Source organism: Haemaphysalis longicornis, unplaced genomic scaffold (genome assembly GCF_048455015.1).
Source record: "Haemaphysalis longicornis isolate Haplotype H1 unplaced genomic scaffold, Haemaphysalis longicornis Haplotype H1 scaffold_1, whole genome shotgun sequence".
Taxonomy (NCBI): Eukaryota; Metazoa; Arthropoda; class Arachnida; order Ixodida; family Ixodidae; genus Haemaphysalis; species Haemaphysalis longicornis.
The window spans coordinates 149,154,572-149,162,121 of record NW_027526203.1 but is presented as its reverse complement, the minus strand read 5'-3'; positions in this window follow the sequence as shown (position 1 = coordinate 149,162,121).

Here is a 7,550-nt window from a genome sequence, read left to right as displayed (position 1 = left end):
ACTAGAATACTTAGGGTGGAAAAAGCGGCGCCTCCGAGTGAGGCCCTTAGTGTCAACCCCACGAGGTGGCGCTCGCGTGCCCCTCCCGAGCTCTCTCTCGCCTCGGGAAGCGGCGGGCAAGCGTGCGTCGGGGGAAGTCTCCGAGGAGGTGCAGTTGTTTTCGTGTAAAAATCGTAGAGAATGCTATTAATGTGCCAAGGTTTTTGTGGGAAAGGTGGCTACGTCGTGCATTTACTGCTTGCTCATTTTTTCACCACATTTGGCCAACCGAGCAGACCACGCACGCTGTGCTTTAGCGATCGAGGCTAGTGTGAGGATACTTTTTTTTGTTGGTTTATGATTTTTCTATCGGGTTGTGTCAACTGAGGAATGACCGGCGTGCTTTAGGTTGGCCAGCGTACGTCAATCTTCCTGCTTTTTTCTTGATTTTTTTAAATTTTTCTATCAAGTTATGCATACCGAGCAAGCACCGTCGTGCGTGCGCAAACGTTTCAATTGTCTTTTTCCAAATTTGACCCACGCAGAACACATTACAGGTGTCTTAAAACTGCAGTCAAGTTAACAAAAAGCATACATATACAAGATTCGCGACCGCTATTCTCAGAAATGCACCAAGCCAGATCGCGTCATTTTACTGCGCGATCATTTTAAAACTGCACGCTTTTTGGCACAGTGAGCACCCATAAACATAGAATAATTACACATTGTTGACATTTAAATATTTACATTAACATTACAATGTAAAGAAAAAACCAAGAACATTTAACAAGTGTGGTGCTTGCTATGCTCCTCTAACAATTTCACAAAGCAAGATCATGTGCAGTGGCTTAACTGGTTTCGATTTCCTTTAAAGATCATATGTGCAGTGGCTCAAAAGCGGAAGACAATGTAGTTGTGTCATCTGCTTATTGTAGCTGTTCGCTTTACGGAATTTAAATAATTACCACATATGGGTGCCCACGCACGCACGCACAACGAACGTGCGGAGCGCTCAAATATAGCAGACTATAGGAACACGAAGGGAGAAGCAGAACCGAAACCACATGTGAGCGTCAAAATGCAAGTGCGAAAGAAAAGCTGCGTGCACTGGAAGCAATAACAGGTACGGAGCAGAATAGTCAGTGCCACACGAAAGCGTCAACTTGCCGTTGCGCGCGAGCAACGCCAGATGGGTCCCGGCAATGCGCGCAAACGCAGAGCGTTGGAGGAAACAAACAAAACAACAGACAGCGGAAGCAAAAATAGAACGCAACCTGCAATGTTCGTCGTGGGCTGTATTCGAGGGGCAGAAGTTCTATTTTCGCGTAAACTCATCACTCGTGTGGAGAACGCGCGTTGTATAATAGTTTTGCGAATGTATTATATACAGTCGAACCTCGTTATAACGAACACTGATATAGTAAATTATCGGCCATAGCGAACTAACTACGAATTTTGGTTGGTCACGGCTCATTTGAGTGATACTTATTCTTTTTATAACTAAACCGAAACCGCGAGAGCGACGCACGCTATAACGAAGAAATGTTTGGTTCGCGCGAGGCTCGAATCTCCAACTGTATTAAAGAAAAGTGAGATCACACTGCAATCGTTTAATGTTTGTAAAACTAAATAGAAAAAGCTCGTTTGCGCGTGATCACTGTGGAAGACGTCGTCCCGCAGTGCTGTGAAAATCCGCTAGATGAAGATAACACACTTCTTCAAACAAATAAGATCGCAGGCCTGTTTTGTCAAACAGACTTTTTGGGTTGTAAGTTCACGTTATGTTCCGGTTCATTTAGTTTGAAGTACCACAAACACACAGGTAAGGATTATTTCGGTTATAACGAGTGCGAAGCCATGAATAATACGTTTTAGAGTGTAGGATAACTGCGCGAGTCAAATTGCCGATTTGTTAGAGGCAACTTTTACCTCTACTGTTGCAACGAATATCGGATATAACAAACTAATGTACTGCCCCGATACTACTTCATTATAAGGTGGTCCGACTGTAGCAAGGTTCTTACGGAAGACGTATAGCTATGTCGTGCGCATGTACTGTTTTCTCAGTTTTTCATCCCATTTGGCCAACCAAGCACACGGCGTGTGTCGTGCTTTAGTGATTGAGGCTAGCGTGTGGATGCTTATTCTTCATTGCTTGCTAATGTTTCTGTCATGTTGTGTCAGCCGAGGAAACAGTGGTGTGCTTAGGCAGGCCTGCTTAATTACGCACATTTACGGATTTTTTTTTCTGATTTTATCGGCGCTAGAGCACTGCACAGGCCCCAATTCCTAGGCCTGGCCCGAGCCCGACAATTTAAAAACATGTAAGCCTGTGGTGAGGAGAAATTCCCTCGCAGGTTCTTTTCAGGTATTCTGGGGTGACTGGGACCTACCACAGTGCCAATAATTACACGAGGGCGCTTGACAACGGCACAAAAACATTTTCTCTTTAACCAAACACACGCACACGGCAGGTAATTAGAACTCAAGGCTAAACAACCTGTATATTCCTCTAAGAAATACCAAATCTACCAAAAGCACTCAGAAAAGTCCCTACCAACTGTTCTGGGCGATGAGGCGTTGTCCGCAGGGTGTCGTGGGTGCTGGTGACAATGCGGGGTGTAGCGCTGCGGGGCTATGACGACGGCGTCGCACAAGCCGGAACGTTGACGAGGAACAGGCAGCGTTGTCCTCGTTGACAATGGTCTGCCCTGCACCCGCTCACGATCGGGCGCCCCCCCCGTAGCAGCAGGCAGTAAGCAACCGTGCACTACCGCCGCCGACGGGCAGCGGGTAGTCGAACAGCGGAGCACGCGAACGTTGCGCGCCTCCACGAGTCAAGAGTAGCGCCTCGGCCCCAGGAGGCCAAGGCGTCAGGTAGACCGTTCTCGAGCTCGGGTCCCGAAAACCCGACGAGCTTCGAGTCTTCAACCTGGACGCCGCGCTCCTCCAACCTGCTCCGTCCTCTCCTCTTGCGTTCTTCTCGGTTCTCGCCTGGCCTCCCTAGCTCTTCGGTTGCGGCCGCCTCTTATTGGTCCACGTCCTGCCCTCGCGTGACTAGCCGCTTCTCTTCCTTCGGCAAAGCCGGATGAGGGCATCCCTTCATGGTCATTTTCCCGCGCTTGCGTCACCGTAGTCGTCGAAACGAGCGCGTCAACTCACTAAGCCCGAGCCCGGCCCCTACCCAACAAAATTGAATGAAAGAAGCCTGAGCCCGCCAGGCTGTTTTGAAATATCAGCCCGAGTCCGACAGACTATAAACGTGAGCCCGCCAAAATTTGGTGTTTTCAACCTAAAAAAGTAAACATAGAGCGAGTATATTGGATTTAAAAAAATTAAACATGGACCGAACTTTGTACAACATAAATATATATCCTGACGCAGAAAATGAATTTAAGAGAATATCGGCGAAATTGAGAGTGAGAGAGAGAGAGAGAGAGAGAGAGAGAGAGAGAGAGAGAGAGAGAGAGAGAGAGAGAGAGAGAGAGAGAGAGAGAGAGAGAGAGAGAGAAGGCTCTTTATTGAAAAAGCAGAGAGTTTTGCCGGCGTTTGCGATCGCCTACATGCTTCTCTGCTAGAGGTCGGGGATGTAGGAGAACAGGCCCTAGAGAGAGGTGGGCAGAAAAAAAAACCGAAAGCAAAAAAAAAAAAAAAACACTGGCGTGGTTTGGCGGGCTTGGCGGACTATTTTTTAGATTGTGTCACAGAATTTACAATTTTGAAATGGGGCCAATGTCCTCCAAATATGAAAACAAACTTTTTAGGGCCTGACGCTGCTTCGAGGGGCAAGTCCATGGTCCTAAGATGGTCTTCAAAGTTACCGGCCCTTGATCTAGGCGTTCAATATCTTAAAAGAAACGGGATCTTGGTGCCAAGTAGGCCACACATTCTAATAAAATATGTTCGACGGTTTCTATGGAAGAACAGTTATCGCAGTACGGGTTGGTCGTCAGTCCGAGGCGAAAGAGGTAACTGTTGGTGTAGGCCGAGTTCAGTCGTAGGCGATGATATAATGTCTCCAGCCTACGAAGGAGCTCTCTTGGAAGTTTTGATGTCAATTCAGGTCAATCGCGTGCAAAAATACTTCATTATTGGGTTCGTTGCTGCGCCATAGCCGGTTTCTTTCACTTACTGCAAAGCGATGGGCCATGGTGGAAGCGTCTGTTTTTGTAAAGTACACTTTGCGGTATTTCCGGTGGTTAAGGCCCATACGGGCCGCTTCATCGGCTTTTTGGTTTCCAATAATACCACTGTGGCCAGGTATCCATTGCCATTTTATAGTGTGTCCAGCAATGCAAGCAAGGTGGTAAAGGTAGGAGATATCGGCGGCTGCGGTATGGTGAGGGGAAGACCTGCTCCTCCTTGACAGAATTTGCAGAGCTGCCTTGGAGTCTGTAAAGATGCTCCACTGACGCGGCTGGTGGCGTAGGACGTAAACAATCGCTTCTTTAAGGGCATATAGCTCAGCCGCTGTAGATGATGTTGGTCGCTTCAGACGAAATGAAAACATTTCACCCGTAAGTGTCACGTACATTCCAGATGAAGAGCTTTGCGGGGATGACGATCCATCCGTAAATATGTGTGTTCTAGCCGAATGCATTTTATACATGTATTCTAGCACGATATGTAGTATTTCAGTATGGGACATTGTCTTCTTGGGGCCGATTCCAGGGATGCGACATTAAATCTGTAAAGGAGTAACGTTCCAAGGAGGGAAATTTCGAGGCATTATTTGTTTCGGCTGGTTTGGAATTAACAGGGGTATTCTGCCAATTGCTTGGGCGAATACAGAGCTCGTGCAGATTTCTGGGAATTCTAATAGATCGCAACTTGACCTGGTCACCCGAGGTTAAACGGTTACAGGCCCGCATTTCTTTGGCCACTCAGGTTTTGAAATGTCTAGCGGGTTTGCGCTGGGGCAGCGATTGTCATTCCATGGTCATGCTGCACAACGGTTATGGGGATGGTGTGCTGAGGTACAGCCTCCCAGTCCTACAACGAATATCAGACACAAGCAAGAAGAGTCTTGAGGCAGCTAGGAACAACAATTTACGCATCTGTCTTGGGCTTCCGAAGGGATCTTCGAGCGTCGGAACCCTTGTGGAGGGTTCCGCAAGGGTTCACGTCAAAAGGCAAGCATAATCTTGCCTTTTGACGTGATTAGAAAACAGGAGACTCTCCGTGTGCACCTGAGGCATCGGCTTCACTCAAGAAATAACTTTTTAAGTCGCGTATCCTCGGCGAAATATATTATTAACGGAGCCGCAGTGACTTTGTACTTCGATTGTTTTTTTTTTTCATTTAACCTATGTAATTCAATGAGCAAACTTTTTGGTGTCAACAATCACGAATTTGCGGCACACGACTGCCGGGCCTCAGACACTGCGCGCCTGTGCCCGGTCCAGCACGGCCCGGAAGAATGTTGTTGAAGGTCGAGCCCGGCCCGTTCCCGAGAATATGCGTGCTTCCTGGCCCGTGCCCTTGCAATAGACTAATCTACACAACACACATGATATGTTTTCAAAACTTCACTCAAGGCAGCGAAACGCATCAACATTCGCAACCGTAATTCTCAGAAAAGCCCATACGGCACACTTTATAGCGCGATCATTTTAAACTGTATTGTTCATTGGTACACTGGTCATCTATTAATATGAAACAATTAGCACATTACAAATGCACAAGTTCATAAAAAGTACTGCCCACGTCTTGACGAAGGACATAACATATTATGAAACAGGAATTTAACAAATAAAAGCAGGCTAAAACAAATCGCGAATAAATCTTCGTAGCAATCCCATAAATTTATTAGGGGTTCAGTCCCACCGCACGCCATTGCACTATCCTTTAAATGCATGGGCCGTGGCCCTTCGGAAATAAGAGACTTCCGCAAGCTTATGCCCTCTCCATATTAAAAACAAAAGAAAGAACCAAGAACAATTAAAGATCAGTGTTGTGCCGCCTAGGCTGCTCTTGTAATTACACGAAAAATATCATGTGCAACTGCTTAAGAAATATCAAAACCGAGCGTGAATCACTGAACAGCAGCATAGCGGAACCTCGCATAACGCGCGCCGCCTCGGGATCTCCTCGGGCGGGGCACACCATGCAGCGCCACGCACTACGGTTAACGCATTCGCCTTCAAGGGCGCTAGGGGGAGCAGGCGCCGCTTTTTCCACTGCCCAAGTATTCTAGTTCAGTGTAGTGAAGCCGAGCGGTGTCGTCGAAGGCGCCGTACGATATTTTTCGCCAGCGTTGCGCTCCCAGCCTCCTATCGTGGAACTACTGCTTTTTGTCGCTGTTCAAAGTGAGGCGAGAGGTAGAGCACATGCTCAGGAAGCACCATCATGACCTGCGATCCGCATTTGACCTCTGACGTTGGGTCGCTCGAACCAGGACCGGCTTTTCTCGAACGCGCAGCCGTAAACATTCGCAAGCACGGAGCGGCCTACGGCTGCGTGGTGTTTGCCAGGTTGGCTGCTGCGATTGCGTTTGCCATTCTGCTGGGAGTTGTCGCGCCACCTTCCTTTTGCATCACAGCGCTGTAACGAGGATCCTATTAGCTGAGAGGTGGCACGAAAGACTGGTTTCGCTCGCGTGCGCACTTGAGGATGTTCGCTTTAACCGATGTTCCGTGGTGGTGGCCCGTTTGTGGTGCGTGATGACGTTTGTGGTGCGTTGTTGTCTCCTTCAGTGCATTGGAAAACAAAAGGTGCAGAACCAGTGACGTTGGCTGCGGGCGCTGGAAGAACGGATCATTCTCGGCCTGACGTTGCAAGTAGTACGCGGGCTGGTTGTCCGAGGACCGCTCAAAACGTGCGATGGGTATATGCTGTAAAAACGAATGCGAGAGTACGCCTGGAAGGGACGGTGGTGAGTTCTGGACGGAGCCTGATACAGACGGTTGATTACCTAGAATAGGCCTGAGCGGCAAAGTTGAAAAAAAAAAATGATCAGAGCCAAGAAAGTGCTTTGTGTTTTGTGAAATAAAATACCAAGGCGCCGATGTCATGCTCTGTCATCTCCACTTTTGCACGGCGGCACACAACACATCAACGGAGGCGTAAACTCCGACGCATCCGAAAGCCCAACAAATATTAAAAAATTGGCTCCGATCCACGCTGTGAAGGTGGTTGGAAAGCAAAGCTGTAAACGACATCCACAACAACTGCTCATGCGACGTCACTTGAATTCACACACTGTGGCTCTACAAAGAGTGAAATCAGAGATTCTGCAGCCGTCACCTGGAATTCACGGGGGCGGCGTCCCGAACGCAGAAGCTAGAACGGCGGGCGCCGCCGCTCTAGCCCGGCCGCGTGGCAGAAATGAGAGAGAGAGAGAGAGAGAGAGAGAGAGAGAGAGAGAGAGAGAGAGAACTGTCTTTAATGAAGTCTGGTGATTTTAGCCGGCTAAAATGCCCAACTTGCTACGCCAGTTGATGAGGGGATGAAGATGCATGATGGCGATGACGTTCAAGAACTTGATGCGCACAGAAATGGTGGGTTACTCACAGCGACTGGTCTAGACCTGTGTGTTACAGGTACTCTATCACAGCTTTTGTAGCCCGTAA